Genomic DNA, 25988 nt, shown 5'->3' on the forward strand with positions numbered 1-25988 from the left:
CACCATGTGGTGGCAATTTTCCCAGTAGAAGAATTTATGTGGGTAGGAAGTCTGAACTTTCTTTTCTCAAACATGAAGAACTGAAGCATTCTTTAAGTTAGGCAAGTTACATCGATCACTGTTTTCCAGATGGTGCAGATTTGAGAAGGGATATGTATCAGAAAGGACTATCAAGAAATTAACACTGTTGTTGTCATTGAGTTTAGTATTTCCTGCATATCTGGCCAGTGAAATGCTATATACAATTTTTTTTTTTCAATTCTTAAGGCTTACTAAGGTATTTTCTGAGACTAAAATATGTACTATTCAATACATAATGCAAAAGGAGAATCTGGTTTCTTAATGTAAGAACATGGAAATGGAACTAGCTGCAACATTATGCCACCTGTTTTTAGCAGTTTGTTAAATATTGATACCTCTTTTTCCTCACACACCTTTCAGAATACTGAAGCTCTTAAAGCTTTTGCAGTTGTTCTTAAGTTTTCATAGAAGAACTGGTCAAGTTTCTGTGGTTTTTTTTCCACTAGGTTTTCATCACTTGTTAGGAGTTTGTTTGTGGTTTAGGGGAGAAAATTCTGAGCAATTTTCTTCTATACCTAGATAAACCTGTGAATGAGACAACTGTAGAACTTTCTAAGCTCAAATGAAATGTATCTGTATCCATAAGAGGGGGTACGATATCCCTTGGCTGCAGCAAAATCATACCCAAGATCAAGTAAACAGTATATGAAATGAAACTAGTAAAATGGAAAATAAATGTGTAATTAGATCACAAATGGAAGACAGATGTTAGGAACCCAGGGATTATGAGGGCTGGTATGAAAACCATGCAATAATCTAATGCTTGTTTGAGCCATATGTTAGCTCTCAAGTGTGAGCTGTATGCCACAGAAACTGTTCAGGATACTGGAAAAAAGGTTCTTATACTTCTGAGGATTAGGAAAGTAAAGAGGTTAAGAGGAGATTTATAAGGCTTTCAGAATATTGTGCTAGGACTGGAAGCATTTGAGTTCTGTAGGGCACAGAACTGCCTACTCGGGAAAATCATTTGGCTCTGACGGGGTACTGGTGATGTGTCTCACAGTAGTAGCGAGGTCATGAAGAGTTCTAATTTGTCACTTGGCTTCTGAGACTAAGCAGCTTCATGTAGCTCTTGGAATTATCTTAGCCCGTCCCTAAATGTCTCACATCTATAGGGTAACTTGTGTTTATGGGATAGATTAACAAAATGTTCTTTCCTTACTATCCACCTGAAATTTGTCAATACTTAACAGAATCTCCTCTTAGCGAGCTAAAGGTGGCACTGTGCAGTATTATGACTTAATTGAAGTTGGAGGATCACTGAAAATGTTTTTATATATGACGGTAAGCTCTGTGAAATAGTCTGCTAAATTCCAGTGTTTTTATTTAGTCATTAGTGCAATGGAAATGAAATCAGTGGAAATGTTTCAGGACTGGTCTGTACCCGAATGCCAGCAAAGAGATAATTTTCTTTAGTTGGATTGCCTTGCAATTTTATTTCCCTTTCTTTTCAGGAAATGCTGTAGCAAACTGTGTACTCAAGTTGTCAACCTGAGGCTGAACAAAGACATGCTGAGATGATATGACTCAAAGTGCAGTGTTTTCTCTTCTATCTATTGTTTGGCTCTTATGTGTGTGTGTATTTGTGTTTTCACAGCTTTATCTCTTAAGTGGCTAGCCAAAGGTTCAAGGTTTCTAAGACACACAGAAGACCACTCATTCAGGGTTTGTTTTATCTTCCTGTAGCTTGATGACATAATTGAGTGCTATGAGGAATTGGTTCTGTTGTGAAAATTTTTCTCCTTTGTACTTTTCCTTATCTTATTCTGCTCAACTCATCCTGCTGTGGGGAAGGCAGGTAGTGGAGAGAACCTGAAACTGAAGTTTGCTCAATGTGCCTTTCAGTTTCCTTGCATAGTTAGCCTTTTAGACGCCAAATTAAGATCAATACTGAAAACCTTCCGTTTGGTTTTGTAGTGTTTTATCTACCTGGCTAGACTGTGCCAATGAGGTGGGATGCAGATTTAAACTTATATAGTGATAACCTATCATTTCCATAAAAACCTGTAGTTTGTAAGAACTTGATTGATATTTGTAGGAACTAACTTTCTTGCTCTGAAAAGCATGCTCAGCAAGGAGATCTCTGCTCCTCATCTTTCTCTTTAGTTTGTTTATGTTTCTGCAAACAGTTTGTACAAAAATAACCTATCACATAGCTTGCTTTTGGATTTAACTTGATTCGACTTTCCCATCCATCTTCCTGCAATTTCCATTTCCTAAGTGGTTTTTGTTAGGTTCTTCTGTACAATGAGTAAATACTTCTGGGTGGTAAACTATCAAGAGAAGAAACAATGTCCAGTGTGATGTTTTACATGGGGGGGAAAAAAAATCAAATGAAACAAAATAGCATCACTTCTTGATAAGGAAGAATGTAGAGTACACTCAACATGGACAAAAATCCAAGGGGAAAGATAGCATTTAATTGGGAAATTAAGCATCTTGAGTGAACTTGAGCCCATCAAGAAATCATAGACTTAAACCAGTTATGGTGTTTGAAGTCTTTGGGGAGATGTCGAACCAAAACCCATAAATCCCCTTGTTCTTTGAGTAATAAATAATTTTTTTTCTCCTAAAAAATACTGGGTGGAGAGGAAGCTGCTGGTGCTGAGTGCAGTATTTAATCTGGTCAGTGATTTGTTTTTTCTGCAGTATCAGGTATCTGATTGTTTAGCTTCATAAGTTTGGGTAACTGAGTCAACTAGTTCTGTTTGAGGTATGAAAGAGAGCATAACATTTGAGGAATGGTGAGCTTGTTTGTAGAAACACAGGATCTCATCTGTGTGTGTTTTCTGTAGAGAATGGATTGTTTACTTTTAGAAAAAGTAAGTAAGTTTGTGGGGCACCTTTCAGATGTTAGTGGAGATAAAATGAAAGACTTGTTTGCCTAAAACAATCTCCTTTCTACTCTTTAATAACAGAGACAAAAGTCTTACCATGAGTTGCTTGCTTTTGTTGCTAATGGAAGTAGTTGAGTTCTTTCTTGGGTGCTGTGGCTTGCTTTCTGGGAAATGGCATACCTGAGGAATTTGTGGGAGATGGAGAGTCCCAATCTTTGAAGCATACTGGAAGGTGAGTAATTGACATCTTCAGCTACATCCAGTTGTGATACGTAGTACTGGCTTTGCTGAACAGCTCTTCTTAAGCTTCTGTAACTGTGAGTTGGTCAGCTGACTGCATCATTGGAGATGGAAGGTGCGCTGAATGTAACTCGAAGGATGGGATCGTTGACATTCAAGGGACGCAATGCAGTCGATATTCCTCAATTCTAATAAAACTTGGCAGCTTTGCAGTGACAGCTAAGCATGATGCCTTTCCCATTCATGGGATTGCAAGTAGTAACTCTTCTGACCTTGTTTTTCTAAAGAACCATAAACATTTCTCTAAGTTCTATAGTTCAACTAGCATTGAGACTGATGGATATTCCGTACAGTATGTATGGAAGTGAAGAGAGCTTTGATATTCCCCCTCCTCCAAGTTGGGTAAGCAGATTAAAACCCACCCATTGTTGCTTTTTTGCATTAACACTCCCGTGTATTAGGGTTTATGGAGAGGAGTTATCTGCATCTTGACCGCTGAAAGCTCTCTGCTGGGGTAGAGAAGGGTAGTGGGGTGTAAGAAACCAGTGATACAAAGCTGCTGTGGAGAGACAGGAAAGGAAATAAATACATAGCTTCATGACAGAAGTCTGTGTTCTGAAGCAGCATGAGGAAAAAAATAGTCATATTCTGTGACAGTGGAATCAATAGGGCCTCTGTTGAAAAGAATGGGAATTTTTATCTCTTGAGGCTATTGTTGAGGGCAGACTGAGGCAAATGTTTAATGGGTTCATGCTTTTGAAATAATTCTATAACTGTAAGGGAGGGGAACATGCTTTTAAAAATTGAGTGAGCAATTATGAATAGGAGGCTAGTTGCCACTTCTTTAAATGGTTCCTTTTGTCAGAGTTGAGTATTCAGTATTTGAACAACCATCAGGGAGTCAGAATTCATAGCTATCACAGAATTTCTGTTTATGTATTTATTTTGTGACTCCAGACTTGGTGTGTGACAATTGACACGTCTAACGTGGGTGTCTGTACTGAAGAAAGCTGAAAATGAGTATAGGTGGAACTTCTGGTTTCAAAGGGAATACCTCAGCAAAATGCAACTTCAGGCAAATATGATTATGAATCAGCATCTTACTTGTTCTTGAATTTTGGCATCTAGTTTGTCCCACAGGATAACTCTGAAGTGTGTAATTCTCCAAGATCTGATCAACACTCCAGAGATACTATAGTACGAGTCTGTGATCTAGAGCCTGTTATGACCTGCTAAGGATACTCCTATGTATTTAGGAACAGTTGTAATAACATGAATTACTTAGTCAGAACACAGTGATACATGAGGGTACTGAGGAATGAGTTATTCTGGTTCTTTCAAGTGCAGTGCCTGTTTTTCTTGGTGCTAAAGCAGATGAGAGTAACAAATGATTCAAGAGTGTAACATTCACATGCATGAAGTGTTATCATAAACTGTACTTGAATATTGGAAAACTGTGATATTTCCACCAACTCAAGAAGTTTTTATTTTTTGTACAAAACCTTGAAATGTGTGGATGCTCTATTTTTGCTTTTGACAAAATAGTTGTGGATAATATGGTGTTTTAGCTAAGCATGAGGCTTAGCATTCCAGCTTGAATTTCCTGTTTCTAAAACACGTGTGCTCATGCCCTTGCTCTTGCCTCCTTCATATATATGTGTGTATATATATGGAAATGTATATTGCTGTGGCATTTATTATGCAAACAAGGAAAAGTGAGTACTGACTGGATTGCTAGAATTGTTCATGCTTCAGCAATTTATTCTAACCTATTGATTTAGTTTAAGATGGCAAGTGTTTACTTGGGTCACTTTCCAAGTTTCATACTTTATTCTTCTTTTGTTTCTAGAATGCTCTGAGTCCCAAACCCCTTTGTTACTTGCTCATTTCAATTGCTGTAATGGGAATTAGGAAAGAAAAATGCCTTTTTTATGAAAGAATAGCTTGAGTTTCAGAAATTCTAAGCTGAAGTGATTTTTTCTTTCTTTCTTTCTTCCTTTACCTTGTCAAATTAACATGATTGCATGTTTCACTTCTTATGCTAAAGAGTTTCTGATCTTCAAAGGCAACTTTCAAAAAGACGTGTGGGTTCAGCCAGTGAGACTAATATTTTAGCAGGAATATTACCAGTAATAAAATAGACAGAGTTATGATAGTTTGCATTAATTTTAATAACTTTTTGTACAGCTCTTGAGTCAAGATGTGAGAAATTAAAGGGAAACACGGTTCTTAGTTTGACTGCAGTGTATTTATTCCTGATCTATGGGACTATCTGGCATGAACATGTTAAAAAAAACTGGCATGAAGCCTCATTGTGTAATCTACTGTAACAGATCTGAGTCTTTTTATCCATGTTCAGGAGTTGTGTGACCTTGTGTCTATATATTGTCCCTGCTTGTGATTTCTGCCCCCTAAATAGGGCAAAAGTCTGTAAAGATTACCTTAAATTTCAGTAGTATTAGGTTTTGGAGAAGGTAGTATAGTAATGTAGTCTGTGGTGCTTAAATTGTTGTCTTTTCCATCAGATGGTGAGGATCAGGATATTCTCCTCCCTCTTTTTTTAATCCCCAGACTTTTTGGTGGAAAAATAGAACATTTGTTTGCCAATTTTGGTGTACTTGCTTCACTTGGTAAGTGAAGTGGCTGACACAAAATGTTTTCCATTGAATTTTCCTATGTTCAATGAGCAGCTCAGAATTAATAATCAATTGGAGTAGACTCCTTGGCAACGTGAGGGCCAGAAATACCAGCTCAGTTTCTTCTGGTAGTCCAGTGTAGGAATTGATGGTATTTTGTTTATATCAAGGTAATGTGGGGAGTGACATGAAAACTTGGGAGTCTTCATATATGTGTACACACAAATACAAATATACCTGCACCCCCCCCCCCCCCCAATTTAGGCAACAGAATTCAAAATACATGCATCTACTTTTTCATGATCTACACAATGGGTGTTTTCCAGATAGATGTAAAGTAAGAAACAAATGTAGGTCTTCCACTTAGTAAGTGTGGAGTTGTGGTGGAATATCTAATGAGTTTCTGCGGAATGTCAAATTTAATTTACTATGATAACCATCAATAATGCACCAGATGTTTGACTGCATTTAGTTTTGTATGAAATGAAACATAGTCAGGGGTGCATGAAGTTCATCTTGGATCTTGCCAAAGCTGATGCTGGTGACAACTACTTTGATGTTCTGTGGTTTTGGGTAGGTTTTTTTGGTGTTGCTTTTAAACTGTGTGTATGTACATGGTTTGTGTGTTTGTAGGTGTCTTGCTTAAATAATTGCTCTAAAATTAGTTGGCTTCATTCAGACAAGCTTATACTTCTAATACTGCTTTTTATTTCGACCTGTCAATCCTTACATTATTAGTTTAATAAGTAATTACATTCCCTCTCTGCATTTTAACTTGCTGAAATGGAGGCAAGATTATAAGTGGTAATAATTACATATAATAATTCTGTTGCAGGTAAGCAGAAAACCTCAAATGGGCTGTGTCTTGTGCTTAATCATACCTCTGTCTAAAATGCAATCCCCAGTGATTTGTTTAGTGTTTGATACACAGCTTCTGTAAATGCTAACTAATGCATTGAGAATTTTTACTGCTAAAGGTTGATAACAACTATACACCGGCTGTAGAGCAGAGAAGTGTATCTGCAATGTGATTCTTAGCAATATGTGGAAGCAGTAGGGTAATTAAGATGGCAAACCTTGGAGATCTAACGTCCCCTCCCTCTTTCCTTAGAAAATCAGCTACATCACTGAAACAAGACTTGAAAAGCATGCTCTGGAGCCAGAACAAACACCCTGAAATTTTTATCATAATGTTGCTTTTAAAAGTCCTAAATGTCCTCTATTTAAAATGAAATTCTTTTGTATTAACCTGCTTTCATATGCTAGCTTTCACCAGACTGCAGAATTGCCTGATTTGACTTTCTAATGTAACTGTAATGAATCTTCTGGGAAATGGAGCGATTGAATGCATATACTCTGCAACTCCATTGTAAAATATTCTGTTAGATCTGCTGTATTTCTGATTTTATTTATTTATTTATTTTGGGGGGAGGAGTGTCCATGTCAGGTATTAAAACCTAAACCAAATGTATTCTCTAGAGAACCTCAGGAGCTCAGATGCTACAGTGTGTAATACTGCATTGATTAAGTGTATTTTCACCATCACATTCATAAGTATGCTGGGTGATGGCAGTACAGTTATATTAAATTCTGAGGCATGTATTTGGAGAGAGAATAAGAAAGATGAAAATTATTGGCAGATAATCTTGTAATGGGCACAAACAGAACTGCTGTGTGTCATGCATATGTGTAGCTAGCAAGGTGAAATATTGGTAGCCAGATAAAGACTGTATACAACTGTGTATAATAGCTCGTGAGGACACTTCTACAGACATTGTAATGCTTACTTTACAACCTTCTGTGCTTTCATGAAGCAGCTGGTGAGCTTTTTAAAGAGGATTTTGGGGATGCAAGTTTTTTGCAACTGGTGTATCCACAGCGTTGGTAACGGCCATAACATAATGCTGTTGTATTTGAATGAAGAAAATTGAATACTGGACTTCAAGAATTAAGAATGTATTGGTTAAAACAATGTTATAATTAGCCAGATGCTGCTATTCCGAGACAGCTGCAATTAGTGTTTTTAAATAGAAGGATCTTGCATTTAATGCTGTATAGGCTTGACTTTGGACTTCAATAGGTTCTGAAGATCAAAATCTTCAATTTGAGGGTAATTTTTCCTATTATTCTAATGAAAAGCACTAATCATACTGAACATTCAGGCTAGGTAAGTGAATTGAAACTATTTGAGATGTATCCATCCCCTTAATATGACATGGAGGGTGGACTGTGTGATGGTAGCTTAGTTTATGTTAGTTTTCGTGTTTGTTTTTTTCTTTAAATGCAATGTCTGTGTATGGACTATTTTTGTGGTGGGTTTTCTCGATTCTTTCATTTTTCAAAGATAATAAAAGGAAAACTGTGGTTTGATTGAATCAAATAGGCAGCCCTCTGTTAATAGATGATCTGTAGGTATCTGGGATGAAGAATTTTTTCAAAATAGTGTTAGTTTTTTGTCATGGGCAAGTATGTTTTTTAATAATACCAGCTTGAGTGCTATGATGAAGCATCCAATGGGCCCTCCTGAGAGAAGATGATTATACTGGAGAGATATCAAACTATGAATCATTTACACTAACCTCTTGTGAAGCACAGCTTGCATTTTTAATGAAGGATGATTGCATTTCATAAACAGACCTTTAAAAATTAAAATAATATTGATCCTCTTTCATTTAGCTCTATTAGAACAGAAAGCTGTGTATCTCCTAATAGTTACAGGACACATTGTTTGAAAGAAATATATCTTGTGTGCACAAAATTCTACATAGAATGTATTTTTTAGTGTTAAAATGCTGCCTTATTCTGCAGCTGTACTTGCCATGTCTGACTTGTGAATAAAACAACCATTTAAATGATATTGCATATACCATATGTGCAAAAGAGGGGAGAATCCAAGTATCTAATACTGTGCTTGGCACCAAGCAGCCATTCCTTTCATATTTTTACTTCAGGTCTGAAATGCCTTTTGTTGGTACTTTTTACCTTCTACTCCCAGGGAAAGCCATACCCACATACTCTGGTGTCTGTTGATACCTTTTAAAGTGGTACATGTAGTCTTGCTTTTTTTTTTGCTTCCTGTGTCTTCAGGATGACTGTTGCAACAGGTGGAGATTGCCAGTGTGATTCTTGAGCTGTGTTCAGCTTCTAAATGCTGCAGTGTATCTGTTCAAGCTGTCACACATCCTCATGGTGGTCGTGATGTTATTGTCATGTGTGAGTAGCCAAATTTCCCAGTGGCAGGAGGAAGCAAACAGGCAGGTGGAGTGAGAAGGATGTTAGCAGGCTGTCTTTAAATTCTGTGACTTACTTACCCTCGTGCTGCACTGGAGCTCTGGATGCCTAGGAAGCTACTGTAAATTGGCTGTCAGTATTGTGGAACAATCTTAAGTCATAGAAGTTCAAGTTCTATCTGTCTCTGGAGGGTAAAGGCCGTTGGATTCTGGTGATGAGCAGGTTTAACATTTGCTATGTTATTTGAGATGGGAGCCTTTTGTATGATAGTCTCTTCAATTTCCTTTAGTTGTGTACATGTGTGGACCAAAGTTATTTTAAGGCCTTGGGTTAAGCTGTTGTACTTGAAAACGGCAGAGTAAATGCAAGTGGAAGCTGGTTTTGTGGTAGCTCTTGAGAGTAGTAGATTAGGTTATTATATAATTCAAAGTGGTTTTAAACATGGAAACAGAAGTAGTAGAAAAGTTCCCCCACTGTTACGCTGATTGCATTATTATTATTTAAATCTTACGTGTATTGCTGTTTCTTTGTAAGTTTCCAAGTATTTTATGCAACAGTGGAGTATCAGTTTAGATACGGTACATGCAAAGACTGTACTTGAGAAAAATGTTACAGACCACTAGCTTGTTGATTGTTTCAAAGGTGACTTAAAGCAATCATGTTTTCAAAGCAGTGGTTGTTGTAGTCACTACATCTCCTTTGCACCTGCACCCGTGGTGTATTTCAACAGAGGAGGTCATGGTATTTCCTTTAACAAAGAGGATATAAAACGTTGGCAGTGGCAACTTGAGGCAGCAACATGATATAAGTGAATTATCTAGAAGTGCCAGCTTCCACTTTGGTGGCTGATACAATTTCTCCTGAGAGGTCACTTCTGCCCAACAACATGTTCACCTGAAAAGGCTCCTGCTGATCTATTAATTCAGAACAGTTTTGTACGATGCCCTGTTCTTGAAAGTAGTGAGTTGAAAATAGCTGTGAATAAAAATAGATGTAGTTCTGTATCTGTGGGGAGGACAAAAATAAATCAATATTTCATTTGGAATCTGCTGTTGAGTCCCATGGCCAAAGAGCAAATTTTAAGTTAAACAGATTTAAGTTCAGTGCAGGCAAGTATATTGTAAGCTGAAGACTGGTCAGTACAAAGCCTATTAGAATTTATAATTTCTATATTTTTCCTATAGATATCCCTCTTCTGTCAGTTGAGTTTGGCAATTGAGGCAAAGGCTGATGTTGCACAGAAAAGATGTTCTGTGGACTTACCTCCATGCTGTTTGAATGTTTTCTGCTTCTCTCTTTTCCCTCTGGTTTCCTTCCATATAAAATTTACTTCCTCAATTCCATTGTGGTAGCTTGACTTACCATCTTCCTGTCTCTAAAACAAGCTGTATACAAATCAGCCTTTTGTCAGGGCATTTGAAAAAAGCAGAGTCAAAGGCCTTAAAAACCTGCGTGTGTCAGGGCTCCAGCATGGAGAATTTATTTCCCACGTTCCTACATGGCAAGCGGATGTGCAGCGTTTACCTAGAGATGAAATTTCTCTCCCAGTTGTTGCCATTTTGCATTCTGTTTTTGTAATCATCTTTTAAAAAATGACTTTATTGTTCACTGATCAGGTGTATCCTGACATAAATAAAACATTGGTGGTAATTGGCTGTGACAGATTTTCAGCACTCCCTCCCCTCTCCGGTGCTTGCAGGCTCTGACAGTTACAGAAGGCATCTATAGAACCCAGTCCTCACACAGGAGAGTCCCTGGGGTAATTGGCTTTGACGGCTACTGGTTGCTGCAATAATACTGATCCATGAGCTTGTGTGAGCTGCATAATGCCTCAAGGATTTTGTACCCATCAATATGTCCTCAGCTTGAATCATTTTTTTCATACTTTTTCTGTGGCAGTTTATTAAAAGCAATGCTTGCTGCATTTACCGTGTATTTGGTATCTACACAACCTCAACTGTCATGGTAGATGAAAACACTATCCTGCAATTCTGGGCAAAATGCTGTATGTGTCTGCAGCTGATACAAAGAAAATTTCTCTTGCAATTGGTGGAAGACACTTGCACTTCAAGCCTTATGTAGGTACATTGATGTTTTGAAATGAGCTGTGATAATCTGTCAGAGCACAACTGCTTTTGTTTGCGAAACTTAATAAGCTGTGAGACAAAGCAGAAAATACGAGCAGGCGGAGATGTACGTGCTGAGTGAGGGCCAACAGTTTGTCAGTTATAGCCACAGTTGAAGGCACATTAACTTGTTGCCTACCTTAAGTAATAGCTCAGGGGTTTTTTTTTCCACCACTGTCTGGTTAAAAAAAAAAAAATCACATGCTTGATCTTTGTAGGACATTGTGAGAAAGGTAAATCACAGCAAATCCGCCTTGGTTGGATCCTAATCAGCTCAAAGAGTAAAGTTATTGGATTCTTAAACAAAATTGGCACATATAGCTGTGGTTGTTTTGGGGAAGGAAGTTGGTACCAATATCCCTGTATTATTTTGTTTTCTGCTAATTTTAAGGCCCTCAGTTTTGGGGAAATGGTTCTAAAGCATTCCAGTTGTAGTTCAGGAAATAGTATATGGTAGACCAAGGCTACAATGGCAGAGAAGTACCTACTCTTGAAAAAGGATACTACTGCTTTCTCAGTCTTTTTGGCATACATCAAAAGAATTTGTACCTGTAGTGGAGTCTGGGTGAGTAACACATCTTTAGGAACGGCAATGACTTGGAGACAGGTCAGGTTGTGATGACTTCTCTGGGGAAACAGAAGGTAACTCATAGTGGGATATTTTGCATCTTTGTTTTTAGAAACAAAACACTTCTCAGAGAAACAAATCCTCTGGTTTAGTTGTCACTATGGGGAGGTCTGGCAAAAATAAGTTCCTTGTTTCATGGACTTGGCTCTGCCTTGATACTGAAAATACAAGTTGTCTGTTTAATTACATCCTACAGAGAGGAAGTTTATGATCAGCTCCTAGCTGGCTGATTGCTTTTGGGTTCCAGTGTTCTGTGACAACAAAAATAAATGTTTCCTCCTTAGCTCACGTTTTATGAGTTTGTTTTTATAACTGCTTATGTGTCTTGAATCTTTAGGCAAAATTCTAAAGCAAGTTATTCCTCATTGTGTGGTCTTTCTATTGATGCTTTGAAGGAGAAGGGTACTGAAGTATTGTTCTTTCCACCAGACAAGCACGAAGTGCAAATAAAATTTGAAACAGGATTTCCTTTGTTTTTGGCAGGTTATCTCTCCTGGAAATGGAAGCAATCATTTAGGTATAAACCTTTCAGAGGCAGAAAGAGCACTTTAAGAGCTAATTTCTGCACTCAGAAATACTTTTCAACTGCAGTGTTGCAGTGTAGTATTTTTATCCTTTTTTCTTACAAGTTGCCCGTGCTGTGACCAGCTGTACACAGGTTCTGTCCCTTTATGACAGATGGAACATTGTATGCTAAAGATCATGTTCTGTTTTGCAAGTAAATCTTGCTTAGGAAACAATGATATTTAAAACCATTCAGCCTCTTTTGTAGTGTGGCATTGATACGTTTCCCCAAGAACCCAAACCAGGCAATATCAGTTTTTGAGTATGCGCAGCAAAGTCTTAGGAAGATAGCAAAATGCAATTACAGGCTAATTGATTAATTACATGTACATTTAACTAAAATGGTGCTCTGCAACATTAGCAATTTAATTGCAAAATGTGTTATGATTGTATACCTACCTAGCACAAAAAAAAAAACTGGTGATATATGTCCCTGCTGTTTCACAACTTCTTCTCTACATCAACTAGTTTTAGTAGTTTATGAACATGCGAGATATTCGAATTTGCATTGGAATGAATTAAGGTTTCTGAATTGCTTACAAAACTTAGGAATCCTAAGGTTAATTCACATGTCTTTAGATTCTTGCATGAAAATCAGATTTTAAATATCTTGTCATGTGCCGTCTAGTGACTTTTCTCCTTTTTGGATGTCATTTGGAAAAGTTGAATCGATTGAATCTATTGAGGAGGAATCGTTTTTGCCAACAGTCGGTGTGGTATCTGTACTGAAGAGCATGAATGTGGAAGGTTGTTGCACTGCCCATCTCTAGCATTAATATTAGTTAGAATAACTGTCAGTAAAGGTCACAGTCCTGCTGATCCAATGTGAAAGCTTCACAATCTTGTTAGCAGATACTGTACCACACGGAAGAGGATTACGTAGCAGTAATAGTTCATAGTGTATCCTTTTATTGCTCTCCAAAGGAGATTGATCTATTTTCAGGTGAATGAATGACAAAATAAAAAACTTGAGTTAACTCACTTTTTTAATAAAACATACACTTCATGTAATACTTCAAATGTGCTCTTCTAAATAACCTCATAATGATCTACAAGCTTGCTCTGACTTAAGAAGATTAAGGAATTAACGTCAAATTACAGACATAACTGCAAATAGCATTTGTGGTATTCAACATGCAGGAGAGGTAGACAGTTGACAAACATGAGATGTATATTTTAAGATTGTTTTTTCTTAAAGGAAGAATGCCAGCTGTTAAAATAATTTACTGTCAGTATGTGGGGGGGGTGTGCGTGTGTATGTGGAAAAGATAGCATTGGCCAGTGGTACTGCCGTTCTGTTCTCTGAGAGTTTGGCTAAAGATTCAGGCAGATGTGCTCAGTTGAAGGTGTCAGTTCAGTTCTACATCAGACAGTTTTCCTGTATGTCAGCAAAGTCTAGAAAGATAACAGTTTTAGAGTGAAAGTGTATATGTGCAGTGGGTTAGCTTTGGAGTGATATGATGATAAAAATGCCTAAGAAGATTGTCTGTGTTACATAATACTAATGGAATTATTGGTTGGATAAACACCTTAATATAAGGGAGGCATTTAGCTGTGGGAGGCATAAATGTTGCTGCTGAAACCCATGGCATAATTTCTCAATATGTCTTTAAATTCAGTGTAGCTAGTTAAAAATGTAATAAGTTGTAGTTTTTCTAGCTGTAAATGGCTTACCTTAATCTTTCTATTTTGGTCAAATGAAATGGAAATGAGATCTGAGGAAATTTTCTTTAGCAAAAGACAGGAAAGCTGTGAAGATGATTTATCTGTCAGTGGAATTGCATTTAATATTTTGTCTATGTGGACAGCAGTTTGTTCATCTTCAGCTTCAAAGCAGTAATGGTTCTAGAAAGAATGGGTTATGCTCAAATACTGGCCAAACTTGATCTTTTGTGAGAAAGGAATCTGTATTGAGAGCCGTACTAAAGATTTATAGCTCTAGATTTGTTTTGATAGAGGCTGTTTTCTCAGTTATTTGTTGGTTTTGATGTTGAAAGGTAAATAAACATGTACAAAGACATCAGCTTGAAGCTCCAAATTGCTTCTTGCACTGACAAATGTTACAAAACTGAAGACCTTGTATTTGCAGAAGTATAAAGCTGTGAACAGGAAATCTAGTAGACAGGTTAGCTGTATACGGCACTTAATTTAGATTTTGAAAACTGTGAGTTTACAGCTTCTGTGGCTCAAATGCCAGTATCTTGCAAAAGATATTATTAATCCAGCTATCATTGTATTTAAGGCTTGGGAACTTTAATGTTAAACAGTGTACAGAAACTACTTTGTGCATCATGGTCACCCTCACAGATATGTTTCTGTTTGTAATAAGGCATATAGGTAGTTGCTATTTTGGATCAAAAGCTATGAAATAGCTGTTGTGGCTATGAAATTGATTTTTTTTACTTTGCAAGAGCAAGTGTTATTTTGAATGTTACTTTTGGAATTAATCTCTATAGAAGATAATGTATGATGCGAGCTTATTGTGTCCTTTCTGTAGGCTGTTACATGTGCTGCTATTTTGTCATACTGCAAAAACCATTTATTACTCGTTTCCCAAATCTTTATTTTCCTGGCAATGTCTTAATGTGTTGAAGAGACAAACTATTTTCTTTTGCCTCTCTGGCTTTGAGCTTGTTGAAAACTGAAACCCACATTTGTTTCAAGTGCTCGTTTCTCTTAAGATTTACTGGAAAATAAACAGTTGTTTGAAGATATACCTGAATTCTTGCGGTCCCTGGAGTTCTTGAAGTTACTGTCTGTGTCCAAGAGCACAGTTCTCAAGAGATCTTTTTGAATCCCCTTAGATGAAGAATGAATATCCTCTTCAAGGAAGATTAGAAGGATAATCATAGATTTTTCCGAAACACAGGATAGGTGTACAGTATAGGATGTGTGAGTAAAGCTCAAGAGCATGACATTGTATGTTTACTTTTCTTTCTGTGCTAGAAGCTGTAGTCCTCAGAGTGGAGAATGCATATGAGGGTGATGAGGGTGGCAAACATCTTCCTCCTTGATTAGGAACTTAGACTGCCTTCACAGTTTACTAGATCAAGAATGGCTCCTGCAGTCCATACTCATCCTAATATAAGAAAATCTGAGAAATGCCAGATTCCTTATTTACTTCAGTAGAAAGCTGCACATGAAGGCTTTGTTTTCAAAGCTTAGTCTTCATTTAACACGAGCTAGTTAACTCTTAAAGTGACAGAGAAATAGCCGTTTATTTTATAGCTTTGTACTTCACTTAGAGGTAGTATCTTATTTTGCAGTCAGCACATGTATAAAAATTGCTTCATGCACTGTGATGCTGGGACTAGGGGGGTTTGTGTAAGCTGATTTATAGGTGTGTGTTTGTGTGTGTGTATATGCATACATGCTGTATGTAAATCTGGAAAAGAATACATTTATTCCCTGATGTCTGGAAAATGCTATTTTGTTTACTGATATATAATGGGTCTGTTATCAGCTTTTGTGTAAAGTACTACCATTTCTTAGAAACCTGTAGACACCACTGGAATTAATTCTTTTAAGTGAATGTGGGCATTCATGTTTGCTGTCATTAGTAAGGAGCTGGCTCTAGAGGGTGCTCTAAATCAATATAGAGTTCTTCCCATTGTTTAACAGAAAGATGACTTTTTGCTGAGGAAAAGCAACAAAAGTTGGCTATACATTCTTTCTGTCTTTCTCACGAACCATGTGGCTTTTCAGTATATTGGAAACTTGAGTATTGGTTCGGCCTGGAGGGTTATTCTGGAAAATGCATCTTAATTATTTAGCCCTAGGGAAATTCCTTCACAATGCTTCCAAAACACTGTGTGCTCTAACACTCTACCTGTTGTTTTCAAGCTGGCTTAAATAATTTGGGTGTTTGAAATATCTTTCCAGGCCTTTATAAAGCATAAATAACAAGATGAATGGTTCAAACTTGGTGGGATTTTCTTCTTTTCTTGCACAAGAGGAAAACCGCTACATTTTTGACTCGGTTTATTCAAAGGGAAGGAAGCATCTTGACCTGTTGTGATCTTTAATATTCCTTTCTAGCAACTAGTAATAATGGATAGCAAAATATGTAATAATATACAAATTCCACTCTAAGATCACAGTTAGAGATTTCTGTGTTGTTTGTAATTTGTTCCTCTAACACCTTCTGCTTTTTATTATGTAAAGCCTCAAAGTGCTAATGGTTCTTAGTTAGCAAAAGCCTTTCAGTTTTGGCAGTTGCAGTAAGATATTTATTCATGGACCAGCTGCAGATGTCGAAGGTGAAGTATTAGAGGTACCAGTTGCACTTTAGGGAGAGTCTAGGTATTGCTTTTCTCAGTCACGACTCTTGCTACTAAACTAACCTACTTTAAATGGTAAGTTGATCTCCATTTTAGTGTTTTAAAATGTGAAAATGCAAGATTAGTAATAATTACATAGGTACAGGACAGACTTCCATATCACTTAGGTAGCTTTTTTAATAGATTTTCTTCTGTAGTGACTACAAGCCCCCCAGTTGTTTAAGGTCTTATCTGAAGCTGTAGCTAAAATTCTTAGTCAGAATATTTGTATCTGCAAATGTAGTGTCTGTTCAGGTTTCTCTTCTCTTTGCTGTTCTATGATGCCTTTTATTTTACAGCTTAATGTCTTGTCTTGACTGCTTGGAATGTTTAGTCCTGATACATGCAATATTAAGGAGTGAGATCGTTTGGGCTCCCTTCTTTTGTTGTACTAAACATACTTTGCCTTTTTCATCTGCAAAAGTATAACCGTTTCCCCTTGAATACACAATCAGGTAATACAAATCTCATAATTCTCACCTCTGACTTGAGTGGTTATGAGGATAGTAATTGCTCCAGCCTGATGGAGATTAGAACTTGTCTCCCATGTCAGTTATTAAATGTGGGAATAGCTGCAGGCAGCGGAATAAAATATTTGATTTACAGTGCAACTCTGTGAAGGGCTATAATGCAAGAACTGTATAGATTTGTTTGGTATAAAAGCTTCATTTAGGAGGAGAAGAAGCAGCAGCCTACAAGACTATTAGTGCTTGTGATTTTCTATTTTAGTAGGCTGAAGCCCAATGTGGTGATTTGTGTGGTATAATGATGGTAATTCAGAGCTGGAAGATGAATTGTCTGTAATTTTGAGCCTTTCTCAGTGTTACAGCTTATCAGCAGAGTTAACAGGAGTTGAACTGCCTGTAATACGTAGATTTCCTTCTGTCTGAAGTTAAAGGTTAAAGTTCTTACAAGCATGTCTGTTAGTTTTTGTTAGCACTGAAGAGTGCTTTGGACACTTGCACGTTATTGCTGTGGACATATTTTTCTACTTAATGTGGTTAGCAGTTTAATTGGAGAAGCTGTTACTTCTCTTGATGCTGACTACAGTAAAAATCAATGTCTTCTCTGCAGTTTGAAATACTAGGAATCAAACTTATTGAAGGATGAAAATGGTTTAATCAACAGAGAGCTGTCTAAACTTTTTTTTTTCATTTAAACAAACCCACAAACCAACTCAACACCTCCACCCAAGCTCTGAAACGAATGAGCAAAGCATGGTCCTGCCTATCTGAAGTTGGACTAATGGAGGGACGATGATAGAAATGTCAATAAGTACAGTGATTTTCTTGGGAGCTGTTTGATTTCTTTCTTTTTTGATTTCTTTTTTTTTTTCTTTTAAACACCACTTCTTGTATATATCTTGGGATCAGCTGACAAAAATGAGGTCTAATGAGGGGTTCCTTAGTAGAAGTCATGAAAGGCACTGTGTCAATTCATTTAAAAAATCTGAATCTAACAGGATTGTCAGGCTTGTTCTTGACCTTATATGTCTAGTGAGGTCCTCTTATTTAAAATGTCTATTGCATATCTGGTTACTGGTATCCTAAAGTGTTGTTTTCATTGAGAAAGAAGTAGCCAGGGAATGACAACATATTTTGCTGGCCACTCCTTTGGAAGATGTCAGTTGTGTTGGGGGTGGAATTGATTTCCTGTAACCCTGTAAATTGGGTAATGGACTAAGCAATCATTGCTTACATGCCTGTAAAGGGAGGCTATGGAGTATACTTCATGTTGTTTTCTTGAAATTGCTTTCAGTGTTAATATTTAACAACTGTCAACAACTGTGCTTTTACAAATGAGCCTGAAAAGCCAGGCTTTGATTCTAGGGAGTTAGCTCTCCAGTTCCCCCTCTTCTTTAAACTTCATCTAGGCTATTTTTTTTTTTTTGTCTGCTTTTGTTGACTCCTGACAGTTGCCTGCTTCATGTATATTGCAGTGTGACCTTTGTGTCCATTGCTGGGAAGGCACTGTAGTTCTTACTGTCTGTGTATGGTTACAGTAATGTCAAGTTACAGGTACGTGTCCTGTTCTAGACATGTGAGGAAGTCAGCAGACTGTATTCAATACAATCTTATTAATGGATTACTAATGAACTCCTGAGGTTTACAGATGTACTTTTTCTGATCAAACACTAGTGTGAAAATTGAGCAGTTCCTGTCAGTCACCTTGTGAAGGCCTAGACCTTGTGTTTAGAAGACAATAATAGTTCACGGACTAACTGAAGAACACCATTAAGTTTCTATATATCACATGTCCAAAGACGTGTCTCTGCTGCCCTGGACTTTTGTGCACTTGGCACATGGTGTTTGTTGTTCTTCAGTTCATGTCTTGGTTAATGAATGGAATGGTTAGCTGGAGTGTGGGAATGAAACATACTGAAGAACTTCCTGTGATGTTGCTTAAAAAACCCAAAGCACAAAGTTTTCCGTAATGCTTCCATCTGGGCTATTGTCAGCCCCTCAAGGGAAAACTGAAGACTTAAAATTTGCAACTGCAAAGTCAATTGGTAGCTTACTTGAATTTATAGTGTTTTGGTGGGCTGGGTAGCATTTCTTTTAGGAGCCTGACGCTAGATGGCATACTGCGGCTTGACCATGTCACTTGATGGAAAAAAAAAATGCTCCCTTGTTACCTTTGAGCCCTTTCTCTTCAAAGAAGTTTCTTACGTTTCTATTCACTGGCTTTAAAGCTCTTGGCTTATTGTTATATTGGAAACTTGCCTGGCATAGTCTGAAACTCATGCATTCCTTTTGTCTAGGAATGTTTGCTTTTCACGTACCTTTAATATAGATGAGTGTTTGTTTTATGGAATTGTTCCTTTTTGCCTGTGTTTCAGTTATGTCTTGCTTTGCAATATGCAGGCAGTTGATTTCATCAAAGATGTAATGTCTGGAACAGGATTTAGAATGGCAGGGAATGCTACTCTGTTTTACAATTTCCTTGCAGATACTTCCAAGAATCATAGAATCATAGAATGGTAGGGGTTGGAAGGGACCTTTAGAGATCGTATAGTCCAACCCCCCTGCAGAAGCAGGTGCTCTCATATCCTTGTTAGTGTATTGCCTTGCAATTATTATATATTTTAAGTTTTTCTGTTATAGTTTGTGCTATTGATGTGTTTTCCCTTTGTATTGCAAGAAGTAACTAAATAGAAGACCTGGATGCCTTTGAAATGAAATTCCCTTTCTGGTAGGCCATTGAAGGGGCAGTGTCAGGGAAGACTGGCAATGTTGCTACTACAGCCATGCTAGAGACACTTAAGTGAATTTATGTGCTTTTGTAGTAGCTGTGTTACATATGAAAATTAAGTGATCGTAAAGACTAGTGGTTTTTATTGGAGAACTTTGAAGGAAGTTGGATCAGAGTATAGTCAAGTGAATGGGATTTTGAAGCCCTTAATGTGATTTTTTTTTTTTGTTATTTTTTAATAAATACTGAATGTTTCTTTAACAAATAGCATTGAGCTGATTTATGTCAAAATATAAAATAAGGACCTTTGCATTTGGGATGATTCTGGGGGAGTGTAGTGGGCAATGCCTGATTGAGTTTCGTACACTAGTGTCTTCTCCCGTAGGTCTGGCAAATGGTTTCTTCCCCGTGTAACTGAACTGGAGTCATATGGTTTCAGACTGTTAAGATATTTTTTTAAGATTACAATAGAAACTTCCTGTTTTTGGAGCTTATCTCCCTGTCTGGGGAGAAAGATTATGATAGGTATAGTCACATCCTGAGGTTATTGTCACTTAAAAAAAAAAAGCAGTTATTGAGTAGTCGGAAGCCTTTGAATGTGAGAGTGATTACTACACTAAAATACTGAGCTGAAGTCAAATTTTCAATCTCTGCTGTGATTTCAATAAAAGACTGCAAATCCTTAGCAAATTTGACCTACCTGTTAGTTCAGTTTCTGCTGTACCTGGTGTGTTGAGAAAAATCTCTTTGTAAAGAATCTCTCAGATTCTGGAAGGAATGTTGTAAAGGAACATTTGGCTGTCATTTCCTTTAGCTACCGAGTCTGAACATGCTTTACATTATGATAGTTTAAACATACCACAGGTTGTTGATAAAGGCATCAAGTTTTCCTTTTCCAAGTTACTTTTACTTGGAACTAGGCAAGCTTCTAGTGTTTTAAAACTGCTTTGCTCTTGGAAAAAGGTATGCATGCCATGTTGAGTGGAGTTTGTCTCAAAGGCCTTACAGGGGTGGCAGAGGAGCTGTTGGTGGCAGTTGGTGACAGTTACACCAAGGGTGGTGCCTGGAGCTCTTGGGCCTAAGAGCAGTTAGAAGGGGATTGAAGTTTCTCTGTGCTTGATAGGGTCCTGATGTGATATCAGATTTTAAGTGACCTGTAAAGACTTAGAGCGTGACTGGAAGTCTTCTCAAATACAAACCTGAACGCCAGGTCAGTACAGAAAAGGAGTCAGTTCCTGAATGGTAAAATGTGTTAGTGGTAGTAATTTGGTTTAGCAGTTCTAGATTAGATGCTGTTTACTGAGAGACTTGGAGGGGAAAACTCTCACCTCAAAACAAAGAAAGCCCAAAACAACTAAACAGAACTCAACTTGACCAAGAAAAAGACAAATGTCTGAAGGTTCATAGTGTGTGAAGTGTATAGGTTCCACATGGGGATTTAAGGTAACGGAATGATCAGATTTCAGGAGTTACACACCAAATGGGAATAACTTAACGTACTGATCTCTAAGAGCTGTATATGTCAGTGTGGTGCAGTGCAAGTGGACAAGACTCTTTGACAAGACTCAGAGTTTCCTTAGGCAGGCTTGGGTTACAGAATGAAATGGCCTTTTCATTATATTGAAGAGATAGTAATGATACTGCACTGAATTTACTCTTTTTAGTAGTGTGGAAAAGCAGCCTTATGTAATTGTGGAGCAAGCTATAGCAGAACTAGTGCTGTGACAAGAAGCTGCTTAAAACTAAATGCATATTTCCTGTTGGATATTCACATGTTCTCACAAATGTGCAAGTGTAGACAAGGCTTGTCCTTCAAGCAGGTGTAGAGAAATTTGTGTGTAGACGGTAGTAATTGTCTTGTCAAGAGCCGAGTATCATTTATGCTCAGCTGTGTTTATACTAGTAGAACAGTGCATTATTTGCAAGGAAGGAAGCGTCACCTCTAACCTGACCAAAGGCTTTGTGTTTAGAATAGGTAGAGCCTAGACACTTTGATGTTGAATTGCAAACAAATGAGTAACAAATATTCAGTGCTCCTGTTCTGAGCTGTTAAGAGGTGACCTTTTGTGCTAGTAGCCCAGCCTGAGTTTCCTCTCCTCCGCTGAAGAATCTGCAGTTGACCCTTGGCCTCAAGAATACTCTAGATAATTTTCAGCTTAAACTGCATCTGCTTGAGGCTTTTGATTTTAGTGGAGGTATCCCTGGCTACTTTGTCTGGGAATATATGTACTGACAAGGAAAGGACAGCTTTTGATGAAGAGTGGAATTCAGTGATACACAAGAAAAACAGTGCTATGACAATAATATTTATCACTTAGCTTGTTCTCCGTGAACCTACTCCTTTTGTCTTGCCCCCTATCCGATGCCAAATCCGAAGGGAGAGCTTGATTTACGTGAGGCTTTGATGACAGTGTTAAGTCCCATTTAAAAATAGGTTCAGCTTAGCAGGGGTTTAATGTGTTACACTTGTTGCTTGCCAAAGCTGGGAAGTAGTGTTACATTAGCTTTTAGAAAACATTTGTTGTGATTGCAACTCCATGTGTTCTTAAAAACAAGATTAAGGCTTATTTTTGTACAGTTTGTGCAATCCAGACTGTGTACTTGAACCTGCTTTTAAAAGAGTTAACTAGGTGAGTTAACTGCATGACTTCATTGAGCTGCTTTAAAGTGTTTGTGGGAGCTCTTTTTTTTAATCTTTGAATGTATCTTCAAAACAAAAATGAATTTACCCATTTAATCTGTCTAATCTCATTAAGTCTGTTTACTATTAGTTTGTATTTCAAGTGTATACATATCTGGTAGACCCAGAATTGGTGCTTTGGAGCAGTTTTTCTAGTGGGTGAAATGTTTATGTGTACTTGATGGCTAATTCTGTCAGAAGAAGTGGAGAATGCCGGTGATGGATAGATCTTCTGTCTTGGAGGGTGTATATCTGTGTTTAATATTCTTTGAATTTGAATGTATTAAATGTTCTTCAAATGTGGTAGGACTCTTGTGTGAAGTTATGAATTATTTGTGTTAGGAGCAGTATGTCTAGAAAGCAGCACATTTTACAGCCCTTTGAAGATACACTGTCTGTCACTTGTCAGTGCTCAATCTTTCATAAGCTGGAGTGCCTAGGTAAGATATAGAAAGTGTTAGAGCAGTCACAGAAAGCACTGAAAACCAGCAACTGCAAGTGAACGGGTGCCTTCCAGTGCCTAGCTGTAAGGAGAGCAGTGTGCCTGGGTGTATTTCTGCATGCCTTTAAAGAGAGTCAGCAATTACTGACAGCAAGTCAAAGCCTTAGCTTTTTTTCAGATTTCCAGCTTCTGTCTTTTACTGTCTTGACCTTAGTGTTTCTTCAGCTAGGTGTTCTATTTAATTATAATGTTTATAATAAAAGTCGGTTATCGCCTCCCTTGGCTGCTTAGGCCTGTAGCATGTGGAGTGCTTTGCTTGTAACTGCATCCCTTGTCTCAGTTCATTGTCTGTTAATGGTACTCAACATGACAGGGTGGTTGTGATAAATGGAGGCTGCCAGGAAAACTGGGCTGGATTTTGCATGCTGTGGAATTGAGCTTTGTGTCATTGTATAACACCAGATAACTAATGCACACTGGACCAAACACAACAAGGTGTTGTCGGAGGTCTCTTAGCAATTATTCCAAAGCCATCATTCAGTGAATCTCTGCTAAAGTCTGCTCTAGGTCTCATTAGCTATGGTAATATTTGCCTAACCCACATGGAGGTAGTTTTTGCTTGAATAGTCTTGATGGGTTTTGTGTGTGTAACTCGCTGCTTTTTTCCTCTTTGAGAAGTGCATGCTTTTAGTGTCGATATTAAATGCTGCTGTAAGTTAATAATGCTATGACTTGGAAAGTGGTATTTCATGACCAAGAAAAGATTGTCGTGTTTTATAATCCATTTCTAAAAGACAAGATAAAAAGGTCCCTGTACTCTGTACATGTTTTTATTTTAGTCTGTGAAATGGGGACAGATCTCCATATCTCAGAGGAAAGGCAATTAGTGAGATTTCAGTTGTTTCTGATGTCAGTGATTGAATGCTGTAGCAATTCTGTTCATTCAGGAATCTCCAATATGCTGTATAAAACCAGATGGGACTTCAGATGATTTCACTGCCATCTACCACATTGCTGAATTCTGAAGTTGATTTGCAAGACAGTGTCTGAGATTCAAGAACACTCTCCAGTTTTGCTGTTGTGTTCAAACGGCCGGATGCTGTACTCCACACTGTTTAAACAACTTTCATCCTAAATGGGATATAAAAAGTCAACAGAGACACTGTTGGGTTTTTTTTTGTTTTAAAAAAAACACAAGTAATGCATTTTGCCAACAGATTCTGACTTTTAGGATTTGTGATCCAAGCTGGCTGGGTCATTTGTCCTAAAGGGATGAGGTGTTTTTGATCAATACCATCAAACAGGGTATTCTTCAAATAAATGGAACTGGGCCTGAATTAACTTACTGCTGCAAAGCTCTTTTGGAAGTCATTAGAAGCAAACACTGATTTAAATACACACTGGAGCAGGAAGATCCTTTCTGTGGTTTGCCAGGTGTCAGGCCACATTTGATTAGAAAACTGAATTGAGGAGAAAATGCAATGTGGTTGCTTTGTACTGACTTAAGGATTGAATTTCAGCTCTGGCAGGTTTGGTGCTATCACACGGCTACTTGGTTACAAAGCTTATTTTGAACCAGTTCTTTCAAAGATAGGCTCCAGTTTAGAAGCTGTTACACAGTGAATGTTGCAGGCGTGAAGCTGGAGCTGTACACCATCTTCAATTTGTATTGATCATAGCAGTCTTGCAATGTGGTGAGGGCATTAAAATTAATCAGCTACTTCAGCTGTGTTAGTGGTTTTAGGGAGCTCTTTCTAGTAAGTACAGAAGAAATTTTGAAGTTGCATTTTTGTCTCCTGAAGGACTCCTGTGCCTAGAGCACAAAACATAGCAGAAACAGAGAAATACACTACCACAAATAATTAACAGCATCTGGAAAGAATAGGTTGGCAGACAGTGCTTGATAGTGTTGCTCTAATTAACTGGGTCCATGAACCTTGATTACTTCTTTTAATTTTCTTTTGACGTTGTAAACCCCAGCTCAGAGAAGGTGTACTCCCTTATGTATTTTGTAAGTATAATAGTACTGCGCGGCTAGGAAATGGATTTGCTTGGCAGGGAAAAAGTGTGCATTGCCCTCAGGTCACGGATTACATAGATGACTTGTTTTGCATGTTATTCTGCAAGGGAAGTAGCAAAGCTTTGCTCTAAAATTAAGTCGGTACTAGCAGCTGAAAGGTCACGGATGTGGTGTTGAACAGTACAAAACCGTTTGAGATGGAAATAAGTTACAGGTTTCCGTGAAGACACATAGTAAGAGGTAAATATTGTTTTGAAAAATTGCCAATCAAGTGCAATTAAAGGGAACATCTTTTACTGAGCAGATGAATTTCTGTTTCTAATGGGGGGAGGGAAGCCGTCATCGAACGGATTTTGAACAAAATGGCTTACTAATTGAACACACTGCAACAAAATCCTTGTGTGGAAGCGTCTTTTAATGTGACACCAGACAGGCATCTCATTCTTACCCGTCTTGGGAATGAATGCTGTGTGTGGATGTATTCCCTCCACCCCTCTATTTTATCTGCATTTTCCCCACCCCCTGTGTGTTTTGATCAGCAGTTGTAGAGGCGAGGCGGGCTGCCTGCATTAATATTCCTGGCTGCAACGCGGGGATCGAGCCGCCGATCACTCCCGGGGATGCTTTGCCTCCTTAATATCTTGCTTGCAGATGCATTTTCTAGCTGACCACGCTATTAGCGAGCTGCCATCAATCACGGGGCTCCCGGTTCCGGCTCGGCTGAACGGGGAGGAGGCAGAGGCGGGCCGCCGCCGGGGGAAGGAGCGTGTGGCTCCGTGTGCGTGCCTGCGCCCCGCCGCGTGGACCGGGGAAGCGGCGGCGCCGGGCCGGTGCGTGAGAGCCGGGCGGGGCGCGGCGGGGCGGGTGGCGGGGTTGGGGTGCGGGGGGGGCCGAGCGGCGGGCGGGTTCCGCGCCGGGTTTTCCCCCGCGCCGCCCGCCTCCTCCTCCTCCTCCCGGAGCCGGGCGGGGGCCGGCGGCCGCGGCATGTGGCG

At 38.4% G+C, this 25988-nt stretch overlaps 1 protein-coding gene across 3 annotated transcripts in view; it reads left to right on the forward strand.

Moving 5' to 3' along the window:
• The window catches only part of RERE (arginine-glutamic acid dipeptide repeats), a 202080-nt gene that overhangs the window by 14819 nt on the left and 161273 nt on the right, over positions 1-25988 (forward strand). The window contains exon 1 of one of the 3 annotated variants that reach the window (XM_062012754.1): positions 25742-25826. The exons of the other annotated variants lie outside the window; for them this stretch is intronic. The gene's annotated coding sequence lies outside the window, so the exon portion shown is untranslated. Of the gene's footprint in view, positions 1-25741; positions 25827-25988 lie in introns of those variants that run through there. 3 annotated transcript variants of the gene reach the window in all.

The sequence above is a fragment of the Colius striatus genome, chromosome 21 (assembly GCF_028858725.1).
Source record: "Colius striatus isolate bColStr4 chromosome 21, bColStr4.1.hap1, whole genome shotgun sequence".
Taxonomy (NCBI): Eukaryota; Metazoa; Chordata; class Aves; order Coliiformes; family Coliidae; genus Colius; species Colius striatus.